This window comes from Grus americana, chromosome 15 (genome assembly GCF_028858705.1).
Source record: "Grus americana isolate bGruAme1 chromosome 15, bGruAme1.mat, whole genome shotgun sequence".
NCBI classification, from domain to species: Eukaryota; Metazoa; Chordata; class Aves; order Gruiformes; family Gruidae; genus Grus; species Grus americana.
The window spans coordinates 14,247,393-14,269,312 of record NC_072866.1 but is presented as its reverse complement, the minus strand read 5'-3'; the positions used below and the strand labels follow the sequence as shown (position 1 = coordinate 14,269,312).

Sequence of the window (21,920 nt, the reverse complement as noted above, 5' to 3'; positions counted from 1 at the left end):
TATTCAAATGGATTTCCCTCACTGATTGCTTCAGCCAAAAGTAAATTATAAGCCAGACATTATCAAAGAAAATCGCTGTAGCACATTCCAGTTTATTTCACTGTACAGCGAGGATTTGAATGCAGAGGTGCAGGCCTTCAGTCACATTTTCATATTTGCAAGGCAAACTCACACACTAGAGCAAACATTTTTTATATATGTATACTTTAACTATCACTTCTGTTATTTATTATGGCAGAGGATGCCTTCAGGACATTCTTGAGGGGATGAGCTGTCTGGCATGCATATAAAAACAAAGCAGCAAAATCAAGTAAAATTAAACTTAGCAGAACTATTAAAAGACTTAGACACCCAGCAGCCAGGGAAGGCTACTGCAGGACATTTCTAAAAGCTCGTGAATACAAGATAAGAGGGGAAGGGGCTGCCAAATGCCAAGGTGAAATGTGTGCTCTTGCAAACTTCAAAAGAAACACTGGGAAAACAGAGGGAAAGCAAGAGAGCTCAAAGGGCTGACCCACCCGAAAGCAACTTGTGTCAGGGCAAAGAATAACAAGGAGAAAATACACATGATGAGATAAATATAGCAGAAATTTATTAGAGAAGAGCATTCTCAAAATCTAGGAAATAGAGGGGTTTCTCTAGGACATGCAAAATTCTGTGAATACAGAAGGACTAAACGAATTCTACCTATTTCAAGAGAATTAAATGCTCTGCAGCTAAGACCATGCTGGGAAAACTCCAAGTCAGACTGAATCCTTTATAAGGCCTTTCAAGAAATAGTTTGGCCAAAGTTTTCAAAGGCATCTCAAAAGTCACCAGGCACTTCTCTTCAGGCATATAAATGGGCATGCACAGGATAAAAGGGGTTTTTCTGTCATTATGTTTGTTTCTTCCATCCGAGTCTTTTAAGGAGGGATTACAAACATGGAAATAAATCTCCATCTGTGTCGTGTTTACCCCACAACATGGGGGACTACCTCCAAAGTCTGTCAGATGCACCAGATAACACATGGAGATGTCTTCCCAGCCTCAGAACAAATGTGGACTGACTCCCCACAAGACATACAGCTTCAGCAGAGCTAAGCTAACTGCCTTAGCACAGCGTCTTCATGTATTTCCCTGGTGCCTCAAGAGAGACGGAGCAAGAGGGGACAGAGAGAAACTCATTTCTAAATCAGTGGGGGGCTATTTGGTATGATACCTGAGACAGCAGGAGGCTGGACTTTCCACCCCTACATTTCTCAATTCTTGTAGCCTTGCAGTTCTCATGGGGTTCAGCACATGTGGATCTGTTTCTTCTTTCAACCATGACCTGGATTTGGCCACCCGGGAGGAGAACCAAGGACATACAGTGAGATCAGCTTGCTTTCCAAGCTGCTGAGAAAAGCTCTACATTAGCCGTGTCTTCTATGGCATGGGGAACTGCCCCTCTTGGGGCAAGCAGTGATACCAAAGAGACAGCCTCCAAGGAAAAACTGCTTTTAAAAAAGAGAAAGCCCCACAGTGGAGGCCACGTGAAGGATGTGTGGAGTCAGCGTGCCCATGTCCTGTCCAGTGGACCACCTGAACGAAGACACAGGGCTGCATTTGGACACCACCCTCCTCCTTGCCCACCCCTTGACAGGCTTCCTCCTCTTTTCCATTTCACTCCTCAGTGCTTGCTGATGCAGTGTGGCCCACGGGTCTGGATTTAACCCAACAGGACATTCCCAGTGACAAAATGATGCCTGAACAACCGCAGCCTCTTTAGATCTTACTACGTTTCAGATGTGATCCTCTACAGCTGTATTACATATCCAAACTCTGCAAATAACACTCAAATCTCTGATAAGAAAACAGCTACTTCTGCAACTCTTGCATTTGGCTGTAACTGGTACATTTTGACAGTTTGGCTCCCACTGAATTCTCCCCACCCATGGCACACTTGGGACGGTATCCGACTCCTCTCCCATCTCAGAATGAGGATTTTATTCTGGATCCATGAGAAGAAGAGATAGGTCTCTGCTGGTGTTTATGGGATACAGCTCAGCTTTATGAAGATTAACTTTAACAGTGTTTGAATACCTAACACTCAGTCAGCTCACTGAGGAGGTGCCATCATAGCTTCTGGAGTGCATTGGACTGACAGCCTGCAATGTATGTCTTATACATCACCTCTGCTATGCAGTAGCACTGAGCTGGCCTCAGCCAAAGTCAATAAAGTGCCCTGAAGGCTCAGGATAAATTTTAAGCAGAATAGCAGTAATTGTGTCTGTCACCCTCTGGAGATGTAGAGAAAGCAAAACCCTCTGACACTGTTTAAGGACCTTTAAACAGCAGGGCAGATTGTCCATGGAAAATCCTCGAACTGAATGGGATTGTCCCAAGGAGCTGCTGGAGAGCCAGTGGGCAGGAGCTGCACACTGCAGAGCAACAATTTGTTCCAGTTTTGAGATATGCTAAGAAACTTTTCCATGATTACTTCCAAACCGGACAAGAACAAGTCTTTTCCTGCCATCTGAAATACATTCTGCCAGTGTAATACTGGTTTAGGGGGGGGAAAAAAAAAAGCTACTAAAAAATTTATCCTCTGGTTAAGCCGTGCCCAGGAAACATTGTGGAAAACAAATTTCATCATGTGAGCACTGGAGCATAGATGAGTGTTTTTAACCAACAAGATGATTGTTGTGCTAAGCTAGCTCTCTTTGTGCTCATCAAATGGACTATGTATTTCAAAATTAGTAGTTAATAATAAAATGTCAAAGGGTGAAGGAAGTGCAGGTTCCTCCACATAGCTAGGTCCCTGTTTGGGAGTTTCTGAGCAGTTTCCACATCCATTTGCTATTCAGCCATGCTGCCAAAACAGCCAATAAATGGAGCAGTCATAGTTGTGCTTTTTGTGCTATTCATCCCCGGTCACTCTACATCGGACAGACGCAACTCATTCATTTCATAAGGCCACCAAACAGAAGGCGGGTGGTGAAGGCATCCGGTCCCTGCTGAGTTGGCTCAGGTCTTCCTCGCGATGAGGGTCTCCGTACACCACTATTGGCCCTTGGAACTGCTCAGCCTCCGAAATTTGTGTTCCTTTCTTCCAATTAGTGAAACAGAACCGCATTGTCAAGGAAATGCTCACAGTGATCTAATAGGTCACTCCTATCTTTAACTTCTATCATTCAAAATAGAAGGAAATTATTTTCCAATCATTTGAAAGTTCGCATTGTGAGCAAAATAAAGCAAAGTTCACTAACCTTTCATTTGCTTTGTGAGTTTTTCCTCTTATGGGTATTTAAAGAAATCAGATGTGACAATCCTGGACAATTAAAGTCTTTAAGAAAGGTCAAAAATCTCCCCAAAATAGAGAAAATGTAGTGTTTCCAAAAGGCTGCTAAATCCTTTCCAGTAGATTTTGAAATAATAATTTTTTAAAAAAAAAAAAAAAGCTTTCTGCTTCTCTGCCAAGTGCCACCAAACAAATCCGTATTAAAGCCAGAAACCTCTCTTACAGGCTAGTGCTACACACCAGAAAGATAAGTCTCCTGATTTGAAAATTAATCTGAGTCATGTCTGCATTTTAGCATTTGTGAGGAGCACTTTTGTAATACTGCTAATTCCCTGATTAGTCTGACAGGATTTTTTTTTTTTCCTTTTTTTTTCAGATAAAGAGATTCTGTAACACAGCAGACATTACCACATTGTCTTTGTGCTGTTGTAACTGCAGCAGGGAGGAATTGCAGGCTGGGATTTTCAAGGGCACATTAGCCATTCAGTTCCAGCTGAAACTCAGTAGAATTGGGCACCTACCCCATCCTGTAACCATCATCCTCCAGCTCTCCAAAACGTACAGCAGGGATTTCAGCCTCTTCTGGCACAGATTCCTGAGCTAACCTCACCTCTTACGTTAATAATATCAAGTTTTTCCTTCTCCAGCAGAGAGTGGGACTGGGATGAAATTCAGCTCTGGCTTGCTAAAGTCCTATTTTGAGAGCTCACATGGGACTCTCTTCCTAGAAAAATCAAGAAAGTCTTTTCAGCCTCTGGCTATTGTGCACCTCACAGCAGGTGAAAGCTGCCTCTACAGCTCCTTGCTTGTTTTCCATGCAATCTTTCACAGTGTCATTTCTCTGGAGGCTTAAGGAATGGCAAGGGGTGGGAGAAGTGAGACGAACAAAAGGATGGCCTATCTACAGATGCTTTGGAAAGGTCATTTCAGTGTTGGCATCTTGAAACTTAATGGTCTAGTGTGTGAGCACGTCCATGAGGAATAAAAAAGCCTGCTTGAAGGACTTACTGGGGAATTCAGTGAACAACTGACATGACTTTAATACTAACTTCCTACAGCATCGCTCCTGGATAAAATAAAATAAAAGCAGAAACGCTCAGCCCTGGGTCAGAAGCAGCTCTGTCCTTAGGGTTACACTGTCACGCTGTGTCCTGGTAATCCAAATGTGGCTGACGTTACTGGAGAAAAATGGAAATTTAGAACAAAAGACACAGGCGGACCTATCCCCACACATGGGAAGGGTAAATCAGCACTCGATCCAGCTGCCAGCCAGGCCACCAAACACTGATTATTGCTACAACTTTCTAAAAGTCGACGGTCACTAAGGACATTGACCAATGTGGTATCTCCTTTGCAACACAGGATCTCTGATGCAAGGGATGTGTTTCAGGCTGCAACAGTTTTAAGTCTGCTCACTGCTGTCGTTGTGAACCACTCATGTCAGGGCAGCGCGTGGAGACCAGGCACAAAGGCAGGGACCCACCGTGGCGTTGAAATGCCTTGGAAGGGACAGCTCTTCACCCAAAGAGCAACAGGTTCCAGAATGACAAGTAAAGTGGGCAAGAGAGGGAGTTTACCATGGTCTCATGGTCTCCTAATTAATTCCTCTGTAATGGAAAATTGATACTAATTCCCCATCTAGGCATTTTCCAAAGATTTTTTTTTTTAAATTACCTCTAATCCCGCTCTGGTTATTAGGTAGCAAGCCATCTGACTGCACCTACAGCCACACAGTTAATGTCTAATGCAGTCACTGAAGCCAAAATTTGTTTTTGAGTACCCTTTCACAGCGAATTACATTTGTGGTGACCTGCTCAATGGCAAACTGGTTTAGACCAAAACCTGCAGAGCAGTGGTCAGCTCCTATTTGCCCTGATGAGGCCAAAGGGGACGTATTTATACAGTGACTCAGCAACAATTTCATCATAGATATTTATTAACTGCATTTCTGGGAGTGACTGGTGATGTCAGAGGTCCTCACAACGACTGTCATTACCAACATCGCTGCTGGGCACAGCGCAGCGCTGCTGTGTTTTGGTTTCCTGCTCCTCCACCTGACTCTCCCAGGAGGATTCTGTATGGTGTGATTTGCACTCTCTGGCCTAGATACTGCAGGGGAACAATTACATAGATTTCAGCATCTTTTTTTTTTTTTTTTTTTAATGATGCTAACTTTCGTACTGCGACTGGATCATAAAAATATAGACAAGCTATCATTTAGTAGGACACCAATGAATTCACCCTCTGTCTAAGTATTTTTGGAAATATTATTGGCTCAGTAGGGAATTAGAAATGAATAAGGGAAATGTATCGAAAAGTTCACAATACCTGATAGATAAATAGGCCATGCAAACCAAATCCAATTGGTTAATTACTTCTTTTCATTTTAGAAAAAGCCTATGTAATATTCCATTCTTCTCATAATCCTATAAATCTTTTCATTTTCTTTATAGAACTTGCTCTTATTGGGTCGACAGGAATTTAGCTATGGATTTTAAATAAAGAACAATCAGACCTAAATACAATTAAGTCCTAGGAAATGTAGCAATATCTTGTTTCAAAAATGCCAGTTTTATACAAAACAAAATAAAAAAGTTTATTTTCAATCAGATGATGTCAGTGCAAAAATGCGAAGAAGAAAAAAACGACCAAGAAAATATTTCAAAGGAAGTAGACCCCTGGGAAGATAAAAGTGCTGTATATTAGGAGAATGATAACAGGATTGGCACAAAATAGGAAATTATAAATATAGACCAGCAGTTCTCAGCCTCTTCTGTACCATGATCTCATACTTCAAGACAGAAAAATTTGGGAGCTTATCCATGTAGCCATCAAGAAAGAAGGGTGGTCTCTTGCTCCCTGGGGATGGAGAACCACGGATCCCACGTGGAGGATACTGTAGCAGAACCCCTCGGAAATCCAGTAGTAGTTTGGAACAATAGCTGCACGGCTTTTTGGAGGACTTACCTAGGTAATTTCTTAATCAAAAGCAATAATCTATCATCCAAGCTACAACTATTGTTGCTAAAAAATGTTAATACTAGAAAATAGGCCCCTAAGTTATTTAGATGTCTTGGGAAATGTTAATCTCAGATCTCAAGACCTATTTTTCCAAAGAGGCCTGGAAATCAGGACTGCCTTGCTGAAAAGATGATCAGCAGCTGAGAACAGCCCAACATTTTGTGCCGTGGCTCAGATTTCAAAGTCCATGAGAACCAGGCTGCTGACTACCTGTGCCACTCCAAATAATGTCATCAGTCACCTAAAGCAATTAGGATCCTATGTGCCAATTATCACCAAAGCAACCTAGTCATCCAAGTTTCATCTTAGTGGCGTCTCTTATTTCTTTGCCTTGGCCCCATCCTGGCCTCAACAGCAGAGGCAGCTGTTGACCTGCACCCTCTGGGCAACCCTCTCCTTCCATTTGGGAAAGTGACTCCCAGAACAGCTCAGGCTGGCTGTTCCTCTGCTGTTATTAGCCTGCTGATAGAGGAGGAGGTTGACTTAGTCACTAGCATAACTACAAATATGTTTATAGGAACTCATATCCCCTGACCAAATGTTGAACTCATTGGGAAACTCGCCTGCTGCGTTTTGTTTAAAATGTGAATCAAGCGCTCATTGCCAGCATGTATTCTTCTTTGTCCATCACGTCTCGTGGTCTCCTGTCTGTGCGCAGCTACATGCCTATTGGCAGGGCTGTAGCATTGATGGCCTCTTGGTTTTGCCTTTCTGCCTTTGGCTTTGGTCCAGGGAAAGGAGCAGAGGTTTAGCTGGAGAGTGTCACTGACACTAACATCCTTTTCTGACCACCTCAGTGGAGGGGAAGATGACCGTGAAACCACTCCATAACTCAGCTCAAATTTCACTTCAGTTCTTCCCTCACATATGCTCCCCTTGTTTCTTCCAGCAGACATGGAAGGTTTTCAGTTAGAAAGCTGAAGATGCCATAGGCTTGTTAACTTTAAAGGGGTTTGTGGCAGTATGTTCACCTAAAATATAAGCCAGGCTCTCTTCAGTGGTCCTACCCAACTAATTAAAGTGTCCAGTGAACATAAAGAGCCCTTGGGAAGCACTTTACACACAAAAAGTAGATTTGCATTTTGATTTTCATGACCCAGCACTAACAGCATGTTTATCACTCAAATGTCACAGCTGTCCTCCTATATGGTGGAAAGACCATGAATATGAAATGCACCTCCTTCCCCTGTGGAGCTCTGTGAGCCAGCACCACCTCTCCCCACCGATTTGTGCTGATCTCTCCTTTTGGGGGAAGAAGGGGTTGTTTGTTTTAGCCAGATTGGGAACCAAATCCCAAATCCCTTGCAAGCAAGAGATCTTCTGCAAAGTCTGATGGTGCAGCCCTTTACTTGTGTCTGCCCATGCTGCAGGAAACAAATGGGACTGTCTCCATATGAGGCTTCTCAGAAGTGTCCCTAGCTTATCAATAGAGCATGGCACATAAATGAGATCTTCAGCGAGAAAACAGAAAAGCTCATCGAAATGCCAGCAGGGCCCCCCACCCCCACACACAAGACAAAAAGGACTTTCATGCACACAATGATTTTTTCTTCTATCTGACTCAGCCAGCCAAGTACAGAGCAAATTTTCACCGTCTGGCCAGACTTGGGTGGGCTCTGTCTCCTCCCAAAAGGGGAAATGTTTATTGAGGAACAGACCTTAATGGTGTGTCTAAGTGGTGTTTGAGTGAACGTGACTTGGGGACAGCTGGGGAGCAATTCAATGACTTACCAGGGAGTGTTGGTGAGAGCCAGGGCTGCTCCTTTCCCCATAACCTGCTTCAGGGAGATGGCCTAAGACCAGGTGTTTCTGTTACTTGGCTCATCATTGCTCCAAGGAACATTCCTGGCATTTCTGCTTCCTCCTGCAGGCTGGGTATGCAAGGAGCAGCAGCACACCCTGCCCAGACACCCACCTGGAATGGGGCTTTCCTCCACCATTGCTTGTGAAAGTCTTCTCAGGCTGCCTGTGCTCTGCCAGGGGATGTTGAATATCTGGGACCTGACCTCTAGACCTCAAGCACCCCAGGACCTGCCCAGTGAGGGTCTTCCCCTCACCCTCTTTTCTTCCTCACTCTACTTCTCCACCATGTCTGAGCCATATCAGTATGAACAAGGCGATGGAGGAGGCCACCAGAAGTTTGGGGACTACTGGACCAATGATGCTATCTTCCACTGCCAGAGAGGTGGCGACATCTTACACCACTTGGATGCAATTCACCACAAGATGTCTGTCACTTTCCTAAGGCCAGTGGGAATTACCAAAGAGAAGGCACTTCTGTCATCAGTTTTTAAGTTGCATTTCACCCTGGGATCTATGATATGGCTGAACGGGTTTCCTAATTTATGTCTAGTCAGAATCAGAAGAGAAATCTAAGCAAATATGAATAAATTATGGTCGGAACACTTAGCTGGCCTGTGGACTATTAATGATTTTCTGTTGTTTTGTTATATTCATTCATCCATGATGTTCTTTTGTGTTACAATAGAGCCTCCCTATTCTGTGCTACTGCAGAACAGCCTCTCCGGTGGATTTATGTAATTCATATCAGTAAAATTTTCATGTGTGCTAATACACGAGACAGCCAGAGAGACGAAAGTTTGCTTTTGAGGGGTGGGGGGGAGGAAAAATACCATCGAAATCAGACTTGGACGTTTCACTTAATAGCTTTCCTGGAATATACCCATCTTGCCAATAGGAGATAGTAGCTTCAGTAAAGCCATCTCATTCACACAACATATGGGAGCACGGAGTGTGGGGAAGATGAATCCTTAGAGCTACCTTTTGAAATGTAATAGGATCGTCTGGCTTGCTCAGCCGCGCTGCCTGTTACTGATTTAATACTAGAAGAATGAAATGCATCTGTGTATCTTTGTCCACTGCAGTAAACGCTTTATCTGCAGCTACCAGTTTAATCACACCGTACACTGTACTCTGCTCCCCACAGGAAGCCCACCGAGAGCTCCCAGCCCCCACTTCGCTCATCTGCCAGAGGACCAACACTGCTGTCCCAGCAGTGGATGGGGAGGATGAAAAGTCACAGGCTTCCAGTTCCTGCCTTCCCCTCCTAGAGAAACCTGGCCAGGACACAAAACTGGGTGACCCCACACACCCCTCTCTGGAAGCAGCCATGAGGAGAGGCATGGCTCTGGTCCCCTGCCACCTCCTCAGCTCTGAGACCCCAGGCTTTGCTCTCCTCCTTGCAGTGACACTGACTGTGGGGTCCCCTCCGTCCTGCTCCATCCTATCTGTTCAGGTCCCTCACCACCTACCATTGCTCTCCTCACTTGTGCCGTTTTTTTGCCCTCTTCTGATCTCTCCCGTCTCTCTGTCAGTTTTCTCCACACATTTCCTTCTCTTCTTTCCACCATTATTTTTCCACCATTCTTCCCTCCTACCTCACCCATATCATCCTCTTCCAAACTTCACCCCAAAGCATATATTCTCACTGGAGTTCTTATGCAGGAAAGAACAACTGGGCTCATAAAATATAACTACAGGTCTGCTTATGCACATCTTTCCTCTTTCTCCTTCCTCTCCCTTTCTTCTCTGCAGACTGCAAGCTGTGGGGGCAGAAACATGATTTTCCCGCATATCTGCTGGCATGCATTGCACACTATTGTTCTACTGAGCTGTGAACCTACCCAGTGCCGTAGTAAAATCAAGTGGCTTAGACAAGGGATAGAGTGGATATATTTGCCTCGTTTCTTGGAAACCTGAAAGCCAAAAACCTGTTTAGCAGAAAATGGTTGGACATTTTTGCATTGGGAACTGGAGGAGGGAAGATCTTGCAGCCAAAAAATATCAGTTTTCTAACAGAAAATGGAAATGTAACTAAAGCAGATACTAATAAAAATGTTCAACTAATAATCCAGTTTCCATCTTGATGGAAAAATTTCCAGCAGCCTTAGCACAGTATTTTGTATAACTGAAAATCAGTTTATAGTATTATGTTTATTCTCTGTGAGTTATTTGTGTACAGAAAAGCAAATCTTTTGTGACTTACTCTTGGTATGAAAGATTTTTTCCAAGATTAGTCACCGTAGCTAGCCTTCCTGATTAAAAATATTTATTGGAAATCAGTAAAAGATTAAAACATGAAATATGAGGTCCTGATAGTTCATTAGATTTCTAGTAATGAATTCTTCCAGAATGTATGATTTTCCTTGAGTAATAAAGCTTCATATAGTTGTTTTAAATTCACCAGGTCTTGTCCCACCCTCAACCCCCCAAAAATCTTGAGAAAATCTCATTTCACAGTTTCCCATAAAACCAGGTGCAAAACAGCTGCTTTGGGCATGGAAGGATTCCTGAAGCACTTCATTGGTATCAGTAGCCAGTGAAAAACCATGAAATCGAAGGGATTTTGATAGGTACATTCACAATCCTCCAAGAAGGTGCCATGGAGGATAGTATGGCTGAGCTAGTGTTTCCCACATTTGGAGGAAGGACATTCACGCAGTCTAGTTTTCCAAACTCTGTGAAATTTCGCAGTAATGGCTTCATTCGACTCTGTGTTATCGTTGAAAACACCCTCGATTTGCTCTGCGGGGATGATATGGGTGATTGCACTGATATCCCAAAGCTCACTGAGACCATCCACTGGAGAAAGGAGCTTTCTGGTGTTTCGTTAATAACTGTCACTAAGATGAACGGCTTTGGCTATTTTATGTAGCATTCATGGGTTGTTGCTGCCTTCCCCATACACCTTCCACTGAATCACTTGTTCATGTATGTCAACTAAGACCTTAGGTAAGAAGAGGATTTTACCTATAACTATATCCAAAGTCAATTAAAGATAAAGTCTCTCCATAATTCATCTTCTCCAGCAGTACTTTGATTGATCCCAAGGTTTCCTTCCACTGATTACCATGAGAATTGCTTTAAAATTGTTCTCTCCAGGCAGGTTTCATAGGAACTGTAATTTAATTTAGCAGTAGTATCAAGAGCTAGGTGAGTCAGTCCTAGAAACATTTATCACCTATGTCCCATTCTTCCCCCACTAAACGCAGTTCTGCAGCTTCACGGGAAGATCATTTCAATGAACATGTTTTCATCCACCTGGAAAATGGAGAGGGTGAGATCATGTAATGTAATAAAGCCTGTAAAATTAATCCTAAATCATTGAGGAAGCAAAAGAAGCAGCTGCAGGTTGCAGGTTGCTAGCTGTTGGGTTGGGGTTTTTTATTAGATCTCCATTGAACTACTTAGTGCTCAGCATTGATTTAAAAATATGCCGTTCTTAACCACTGGTTAGACGTTTCATTCACTATGTATGGTATCTGAGGAAGACATAATGATATGTGCTTAAAAAAGTCAAAACAGTGGATCAGACGTCGAGACTTGAAGAACGACAGTTCTTTTTATCCAACCCTACTTTAAATTATTATTTTAAAGGAGAATGATGAGCAAATTACAACAGCTTTAAGAAGACAGGTCACCTACTGGGACAAATTCTGACTCCACTGTATCGTAAAGGATGTTTTCCAGGGCCAGGAGGGAGATGGTCATTTTGTCTATAGGACTGACACCAGTGATACTCCTACTGTGAGGAAAGTATTCAATTTTCATCATTTGCTTAAAAAAGTACCGTTTTGTTTTAACAAACGGGAACATAAATGAAAGATATTTCTGTATGCTCTGCTTACATGAATATTTCCCAGTGTTTTTATATCTCAGTTCTCTAAGGAATAATGTTTTCCATTTCCTTCAGTCTTGTACTGAAATGTAAAATAAGACCTCTGTGCTTAAGGACTCCATAAACGATAGTTCTTACTTTCTATTTAATTAGCATGAAACAGATCATGTAATCATTCAGGGATAAATCCTGACCTCTCTGGAAGGAGAGGAGAGAAAAGAATAAAGGAATTTTCTTCTCTTGTCAATAGCAAACAAACAAATGCAGAAAATATATGAGGGTGAACTGGCATTTATCGTTCTATTTGAAAAGTCAGCCTCTAATAGGAGGGGCAGTCTCTTATCCACAGTGGTTGGAGAAGGCATTTAAAATACTGTTCAACATGCTTTGTGCTGTTGCAAATGTTACTCCTAGTAAACAAGAGTTCTCAACTGCTAGACAAGAGGCATTTACCTTCCACGGCCTACATTACCAGTATATTCCAAGTAGACTTTTGTTTGAGAAAAGGCCATAGATGATGAAGAACCATTATATAAATACGTCCATAGGCAAGAAGAAACATTGGCCCAGTGCTCCTAAAACTGTCATTATTTATTGACACTTCTCACAATTTTCCATTGAGAAACCTACCTTTGGAAAAGCAAGCAGCAATGTTAACACAGCCCGTAATTGGTTAGAGACGCACAGCTGAGCTTTCAAGCTCGCAGGCTCTGGAGACCAGAGCACAGGCACTAAACCCAGGACATTTTCCGTGAGCAATTCTCACACCCAAAGCCATGTCCCCTCCTTTTCCAAGGAGAGGACAAAATTGTTGATACATGAGTCTTTCTTCGCAGCTTGGGTTAGCCCTGAGCAGATGAGGTTGGAAAGAAGCTTTGAGATGCTGATGTGTGTGGAAGAGATTACTTTAAATACTACTCTTACTCTGCTTAGGTATCATGTGCTTTAACACTGGATATCCAGGCATCTCCGGATACCAAACAAATTTAGCATTAACCGCAAAAAGGAGACTGTTCCTCAAAGTCTGGGCTTTTGCAAGAGCTGCATACTGGTTTTGGCCCAGGGATTTGTTGGATGCTATGAACCTGACCTGCTCTTCTCCTGAACTCCAAGTAGCTGCATGTGCCCATATAGTGCAAAGCAGGTACAAAGCCAGCCAGCCCGGTCTGCTAGCAGTCTGCATTTACTTTTCCCTGGAGAGGCTACTATGGACTAGAAATGGAGCAATAAACATCTGAAATGCCAGGAGAGATGGTCTACTAAAATGCATGAGGGTAAGGACATAAATGAGTGGAACAAGCAGGTACTGGAGAAGCAAATTAGACTCCTGGCTTCCTGTAGCTAATTTAAACGGGAAACGGGAGTTGTTCCAGGTATTCAGTAAACAGGCTTGCAAATTAGCTTCCCACAGTTTCCTTATGCTGCTGAACATGCATAAAGAACATGTACTGCGGTTCATTGCTTTAACTCACTTTGCTTCCAAAATCAGTGAATTTCTCCATTATTTTCAGTCACTTACAGAAATGTTTTCATACCTGGTTGTGAGCAAATAGGGTAGGAGATAACTGAAAGTGAGTGCTGGACTGTTAATAACCAGGTAGCCAGATTTTTCATTCGTGAAATATTTCTTGAGCCTGGTGTTACCAGGGGATACAAAACTGCTTTTCAGTAGCTGATATCGCCCTGTATGAGAGAGAGAGGCTCAGAACAGCTTCATATCTTCATCTCCTCCTTTAATTCTTTAATTCCATATGAGGCCAGTTCAGGCTTCAGAGGAGCAATGCAGAGGGAAAGGGACTGCTTGCCAGAGCTGAATCAGCTCCTGTTCATCAGGTAAAGGGGTCTGAAAGGACACCCACTATTTAATAAGGAAAAAAATGGTGTAAACCAACCAATTCCTTCAGGCTCCAATTTTAGCCCTAGATTATCTTCAATCCTTAACCCAAGATTAATCTATATGGCAAGAGATCTAACTGCCTGTGCTTGCCCTCAAAATATCTGTTCTCTGGCTAAAGACAGCAACGAAGATGGTGTTACTGAGTTCACGATAGTCTTTGGCGAGTAGATACATGTCCCATAAGCTTTAGCAAACAGTCCCTTTCTATGTGCGCCCTACCTTTACATGGGACGTAAGACAAGAGTGGAGGAGCCCTGTTTCCCTTGCTTTCAAATTGGTCAGAGACTGATATGTTTTAGCAATATAATGTCAAACTTACGGTTCTCAGCTGTTGAAGTACCAGCGAATGGGCCAACAAAGCACAGAGCAAGGCAGAAGATCACCGGAATGACACATAAGCCTTTTTTGCTGGCAATATTCAATTTGCTACATTGTCCATTTAATTTGAATGCTAAAGGCAAAAAAGAAATCAGCATTTCCAGTTCTGCTTATTCCTTATATGGTGAAATGTTAGATAACTCGCGTTATTTATAACCTGCACATTTGGTATTTTTTTTTTAACGGGGGGAGGAGGAGGACATAGTGGGCAAGAAGGCTCTGGATTTTTTCCTGTTTTACTGAAGAATTAAGAATTAAACTGTGTCACAAGAGCAGTCAACTTTATACCTATGCCTTGTAGAAGGGCAAATCTTGAGTTGGGCAATTAAAATTGGTGCCATTTATGACCTTTTTAAAGGGACTTGCAGGCATACCATATACAGCATGGTAAGAGGTAGCAAACACTGGTCCTAAAGCTTTCCGCTGTAAGGTGATCTTTAGGTGTTTGTATTTCAAGACCCCCACGCTTCCCAACTCAGTAACACTTCTAACAATAAGACACTGGAAATAGATTTTTGGACTTACAGAGATGGAAGATGTCTTATATAAGGTCCTGACCTTCTCCCTGCCATGACCGTGTTGCATTTTCAATCATGATGAGCTGCCCGACGCGGCTGTGCCGCTGCTCATTCCCAGCTAAGGCGCTCTCCATCCTTCTGGTCACTGCTGTATTGTGTCACCTGGTCATTTTATTTTTCATCAGTGTCATTGTTCTGATGCTAAATCCTGCCAAACCCCACTAAAATGACTATTTCCCCCCCATGGTGTTTATGTCATGCATAGTGCCGAGCAGACCCACACCCCAGCCCCAAGTTTCACAGACATCACTCACCAGCCCCTCTTCCACACCCCAAGAGGCTTTTATTTCATCTGTGAAGTGAAGGTCACACCATTACCCAGCCACTTACCTCAGTCCCCACATCAGCATGTAATGACATTTCTCTGCCATACTCATGAACTGGACCTTTTTTTAAAATTGGAAAACAGGCAATTTTATTTCATAGAAATCACTTCAGGACAGATGACCTTTACCTTAATGCGTGTGGCACAAAGCTCTCTCAGGCATGCTGCAGGGGTACGCCACAGAAAACTCAGAGGGCACATAAAGCTGCCCTACGTTATCTTCCCAAAATGTCAGTTATTTTCTGCCTAACGGCATTTAACCTGGGAGGAAATCTCTTTGCATGCAATAGCCTTTGTCCTAACTCTTCATGCAGGAATAGCAATGATATATGGAAGATCACAGGTTATTTCTAAACTAATACTAAGCCTAAAGGAAAGGTAAGTAGGGCATGACATATGTGAATTTAAAGGCAGTCTTTAGCTGTGGTTAAAGATTGCTTGCAGATGTTGACTACTGATTTTTTTCATTTTTTTTTGCCTTGCTCTGCCTCTTAGAATATTGTTTTCAATGTCCTCATTGTCTTATTAGCTTTCCCTTCCCCCTGGATCCAGCGACATGCAAAAGGAATGACGGTAGATGTTACTTTTTCCTGCTCCGTGGCAGAGAGGAGTGTAGGGTTTCAGAGATTGTAAACTATTTCTTCTGCACTGAGAGACTGACTGCATGGCTAGAGCCCATTAAATATAGCTATGCTGACAGTATCGCTTCGAAGAGTTCTGTGGGAAAAAATCTGTCTGCACTATGTTGGTACCTCCAGCCAGGCAGAGAGCTGTCTTGATAACTCATTCAGATAATGAATAAAATGTGGAATGAATTCCATGCAGGATCAGCGCTCTGTTGATGTGAGAACCGGTTGCAAAACGTACGACAGGATCCTCCTGTGGCTGTTGTTTTAAGCTTGGCAAATACCGTGGATTGTATATGCTAAAGTCAGGATATTATTAAAATAAACCCCCCAAAACTCCAGAGAGTTAAGATATGATGCGGCTTCCTTTGAGCTCAGGTCCCGTTATCGCTGAGATATGTTGTATGTGAATGCAATTTATATGAAGTTCTTTAAGACTGGAACAGCCTGTTATTTCTGCCATGCCCAGGAAAATCAGGAAAGGTATGTAGCAGTAATAAATCAATTATTTCTTACAAATTAGACCAAGATAGCATTGCCTAACAGCAGTCTTCCAGATGGTCGGGATGAAAGGTGGACTGAGCTGGAGGGGAAGGGAGGATTTCTAGATAACCAGAATAAATGGGATACAGTTTAGCGGTAGAACTGAAGAGATCCAGAGGAATGACACCTGTGTGCAAGGAAACGGATATCTGAGAGCTTAGGTTATGTCCGTGGGTTGGCAGAGCAGGTTTAAACAAAGACATTTCCTAGACATCATCAAGGAGGCAAATTCTTTACGGTGTTGAATTAGAGTAACCATGGGGATAAGAAATGACAGATTTAAATAAAACCGGGGTAATTTCTAAATATGAGGGGCAAAATAGACTTTTTCCTCAGAGAAAAGAGTCAGGGACAGTGAGGAAATGGGAGGGCAGCCCCAAAGCCAGCTGCTCCGCTGTGCAGAAATCAGCTGCCGGCCACCCCAGCGCTGGGTGTCCCTGTGGCCAGGACAAGGACTGAGTGGTGTCACCCGCCCGTCTTGGGCTAATTGCCACTCTGCCATTATGTGTGTGGTGGAAACCATTCCCTTGACACACAGGGAAGCCTGTGATGTGGCATTGCTTGTACTCACCAGTAACCCTCCCTCAGATGACACAGGATGCCTGCCAGCTATGGCTAGGAAAGATCAGTCCAACACTTCCTCAGACTGGGATGTTGAAAACAATAGTAATTACCCAAAAAAAAAAAAAAAACCAAAACAAACAGGTTTTGAGCCAGCAAGTCTATTTCAAATGTAACTCCCAGAAGCAGTAGACTTTTCAATTGAGCAAAGCCCATAAGCAAAGAAATCTGATCTTGATTAGCTAGGAATTAACATTAAATCATTAATAGATGTATTTGGAAATATTAAAATATGAAATATATTGATAGTAATATATTAATAATTATTATTTTAAAGTTCATTTCTTCCTAATCACAGGAGTAAACCCATTAATATTACTGAAGAATATCTATGCATCGGTTCCCAAAAAGCAGCATAGTTTGTTGAGCAATCTTGACTGTCAGCAAATCGGGGCGATTGCATGAGTGCCTCAAGGAGACCGAGGTTCAAAATCCAGAAAAGTCGCTGACTACCCACCACAGCTGGCCAAGTAACCGAATCCAGCCTGTGAAGCAGTTTTGTGTGGTTCCCGTGACAAGCCAGGCGGATAAAAAGTATTTTTGCAGGTATTTGTCAGCGAGGACTCAGAGGGTCTAGTGAAGCACCGCACAGATGCCGGGCCCACCTCTGAACATCTGGCTGGGAGTAAGAGCGGCTCTGGAGCGTAGGAAAGCTGACTGTGATAAACCAAATAATCCCTGCTAACTCTCTGTGTAAGAGGCCAACGAGTCTCTCCCTGCTAAGTCCAAGAGGGAATTAGTCACACAGATGATTTGGGATGAACCTGAAGGAACAGCTCTTCACTCTGTGAGAAGCAAGAAACACCCAACATCATTTTGTTCCTACACCTAAAATACTGGTGAAGAAATACATGTTTTACCAGAGGCATTTTTTACAGTCTCTCTCAAATCTCTGCCACTTTCCCAGCACTCCTACGACAATTCTTCAACATAATTCTTCCCTCTGTCACTGGGCTTGCTCAGGTCTAATTGCACTTGGGCAGCTGATGAGAGCACGCAGTACAAAAGCTATGTAACTCATGGGGGACACATTCCAAAGGAACAGGGCAAAGGCAGACAAAAATTTTATATCACTTCTACCTAACACAGATTCTGGGCTGAACTTGGTCCTGGTACAACATGGAATAGCCCCAGGTTCTGCTATAATTTAGTTACAGCCTCCCCACAGCTGCCTCTAGGATGATGTGAAGATCAAAATCAACTGAGGGTCTCACTCTGCACTTTGCATCAGTCCCACCATCCTCATCAAAATGGCTATTTTTCTCTTTTTAAAGACACAACACACCCACATCTGCTATATTTGGATGCTGGACATCTGAAAAAAGAATCACCCATGAAAATAGCCTGAATGAACCTGCTGAATGGCAAACCACTGCCAGCTAGACTGAATGATTTTTCTTGCAGAGATGTTTTTGCTATTTTCTCCTCTGAAAGCAATAGAAAAGGATGGAGGAAAGAGCTGGTTTCTTTTCTCATGCACACACCCATCATCAACAGCTTTGTTAAGTCCAAAGAACAGCATCTCTCTTCCCAGTAATGATGCAATAACTAACAACCCAAATCCTACATGTGATACTCAGAGCTGGCAGGCAGGGAAATTATTTCTGTGTTGTTTTCCTTGTCCTTAAAACTTGTAAATTAAATATAGGTATTGCAAGGTAATAAATATGGAAATAAATATGGAAACCCCCCTACCTCAAAGTCCAGAAATTTCAGGGACAGAAGTATTTAACACAGACATAGTGAAACAGAAACATGAGTCTCTTTGAGGCAAGGGAAAACCAGGGAGCAAGGCAAGAGGACGAGGGATTGTTCTGCGATCCCCTTTGTAAGTGAAGAGGGTGGGTGGTGCAAGATAAAATCAGGAATTTGACTTCTCAGGACAGATGTATTTGAAAAAGAAAAAAAAATCTACAGGCCAAACTAAAAATGGTTATCACGGTGAAGTTTTGGGCTGTTTCAGGCTGCCAAAACAAATAGCTTGCATCCCAAAGCAGTAAAGGTTACATGCATGGAAAATGGAGCTATCCCTGAGGACTAACTAATACACTCTAATTATTATTATAATTTTTTCAGAGAGCTTTGAGAAAACCAGGGCACACTGAGCTACCAAGTCTGACCGCATCTACAAAAGTCTTAAGAGGAGATGTTCCAGCCTAGAAATGTTTTTATATTCCTAGCTTGGCTAAAATCAGCTAATGCTGTTTGAGAAGTGAAGGCAGTACTACTTCAGCAATTAGCAAGAACTGTTTGAGGTTACTGATATACTAAAAATGCTTTGAATTTCGATAAGTTTGAAGTTATTTCCTAATACAGCTTGTGCCGCTTCTGCAGGAGATACACACAAGTAAAATGCAATCACTTCTGGAATTTCAGCTAAGTATAGGTACTACAGGGGGAAAAAAAATCCACGCTTCTGACAAGGTTGTATCAATCTCTCCTTATCTGCTGTTTTGTTAAGACTGCCAAGGTACTCTGAAAGGCTCAGGCTCCAGCCTTGCACTTACGCTTAATGCAGCCTTTCTGCAGAGTTTACTGCGGATTAGTTATACTATTATGTAATTATTATAGATTTATGTTAGTTATTGTATAAGAATATTGCTTCTTTTTGGAGCAGCCTGCACAGTTGTGTAAATTCCCCCATGTCCCATTTTTCTTCAAGGAGAAGTGTAGCATAATGGTTAGAGGAAAGGACGGGACACTGGGATCTCCTGGGCTTCTTTTCCAGCTGTGCAAACTATTTAGGGACAGCTTCTCTTCCACAGAAATCAATGAAACTCTGTACTGAACTTTCCTGGGAACATGATAAAATCCTTAATCTCCCTCTGCCTTCCTACTCTATCCTGCAAGATATCAAGCACACTAGCTCAGTCCGTCCAGCAAAGCCCTTAAGCATGTGAACGTTAAGTGCAGAATTGCTGTAGCCAAAGCCCGTGCTTGCGGTAAGCGTGTTTCTGGGAGCGCTGCCGTTTCCAGAGCCAGGAATGAGCGGGGGCGATTATATTCATCTACCTCCGAAGGATGTTTCAAACATTAAGTAACAGGATTCTTGGAGACTGGGCACAGGATGCAACAGAGTGAGATTATCTTTTCTATCCCTGTTCTTAATACCTATTAATGGAAATAAATGATAGAGTATCTATATCTATACATATACAACATCTCTCCCATCCTGTCAAGGCAGAGCATTATCTGGTAAAGAAGCAGTGGTTTCGGGTTTAAGGAGGGGGAATAAGAAAAAGGAAAAGCTGTTTATAACACATTAAACAGATACTGTTTGGAGGTTTACACTATCATTCTCCCAGGGGAAGCCAGAACCTACCTACAGGGTGTGTTTAGTTCCTCATTCCTTCTTTCTTCTTTTTTTTTTTTTTTTTTAAACTTCTTTTGAAATCACTGAGTGTGGAGCATGCCTTGCCCCGAGGGAACATATTGCTGAGCTGTTACTCACATTATAAAAGGGTGCCACTTCTCGCTCCTCCCTTTCCTTGAGGCCCCATCTTGAGGTGAGGAAAGGGCTGACTGACCAAACCACCAGGCCCTGGGGCTTTTGCCAGCCCTGGGGGGATGCTTGGGAGGGCTCAGCCTGGGTGCCTGGCTCTGGGGAGCTCATTCCGGCTGGGAGTGCTCCAGCCTGGGATCACGGTGGGCTTCAAAAGCCTAGTCTGGAGGTTTGGTGTGTCTCCTCAAGTTGTTCTAGCCTGGCAGCTGGGATTGGCTTCAGGAAGAGCTTGCTTTGCGAGGAGTAGTCTCCTGGAAAGACGGTAGTTTGTCTCTCCTGAATGACAGGCTTTAGGCAGGTCAGGGATTAGGAGGGGGTAAAAAAGGGGGTGTCCTCTGAAATTTAAAGCTAAAATCCCTCACTCTCTCTTTCAGTGGACTCTGCCCCTCTTCTGTTTGCTTTTCCCTCAGCGTGTGCCAGCGGCTGGCCCACTGCTGGGGCTGAGGCAGGGTCACATCCATGCCCAGGTGTCGGCAATGCCGGGCGCCCTCCCCTTCCCCTTCAGCACAGCATGCAGCTCCTCACAGGCCTCGGGGATGCGAGAAAAAGGAGATATTCTTTACAGTTTATAAACTTCATCAAGTTCATACATCCCGTGAACCTGCAGCCTTCCAGCTGCATAACACGCTGCAACCCAAGCTATGTGAGTGAGGAGAAAATCATCAATGTAGTTAGCGAACTACCACAAAATTCACTGATTAAATTACTGGATAAATATTTGAGTGGATCTAGCTGACAGGTATGTCATGCGTGCAGTCTTAAAATAGGAAAGTAATGGGAAATGGGGGAGAAATGAGCCAGGAAACAGGAACGGGAATGTGATTTCTGGTAATACAGCTCATGTTCATCGGTACCTTTTTAGCAATATAGAGGACGTGTGTGGTGAAACTGAGAGCAAGGCTCCGTCGTTAAAATAAACTGACAGAAATTGCAGCTAGGAAGAAACAGAGCATTAAGCAGCAGTTCTCCGGGAATAAGGCTGGTGAATGAATTTATGGGGATTTACGTCGGCTGAACCTGGCAGGTAGTTTTTAACGTGCTCGCAAGCAGCAGATGTGGCTATTTCCAGTAAAGCTGTGGCGGGGGTGGGCTCGCTGGAGAGGCCGATGCTCACGCTGGCCTCTGACGGTGCTGGGCTTGCGGCTCCGCGTTGGCTCTTCCACCTGCCATCTCCACGAGGGGTTGTTCCCTCTGCAGCCTGAGGATCTTGTGTTGAATTTAAAAAGATGAAAGGAAGAGGTCATCCTGTTGTACAAATGCGTCAGGGCAGCGCACGGCAGCCAGCAAGGCGCTGCTCCCAAGCTGTCGAAACAAGCGCACGCACGACTCCAGGCAACATCAGTGAGGGCAGGATCATCACCACATCCATCAGGTCAAGCCCGTGAAGGTCTCTAAGGACAGGCCGATCATATTTGTGTCATTCAGAGTAAACAGTCTGGAAAGTAATTGCTTGAAAACACATCTAATTCATTTTTGACGGATTTTGCAAATGTTTCCCCTTTCCTCAATGCGGCATTGACTGGCCCTGC

General features: G+C 43.3%; 1 long non-coding RNA gene across 1 annotated transcript; it reads right to left on the bottom strand.

Annotated features, from left to right (window-relative positions):
- Positions 1–10,204: 10,204 nt before the first annotated feature.
- On the bottom strand, positions 10,205–20,732 carry LOC129213524 (uncharacterized). Its single transcript, XR_008579461.1, has 2 exons — positions 20,341–20,732; positions 10,205–11,344 (listed from the first exon to the last, which is right to left on the bottom strand). It is a non-coding gene; the product is annotated as an uncharacterized LOC129213524 (long non-coding RNA).
- Positions 20,733–21,920: the final 1,188 nt, after the last annotated feature.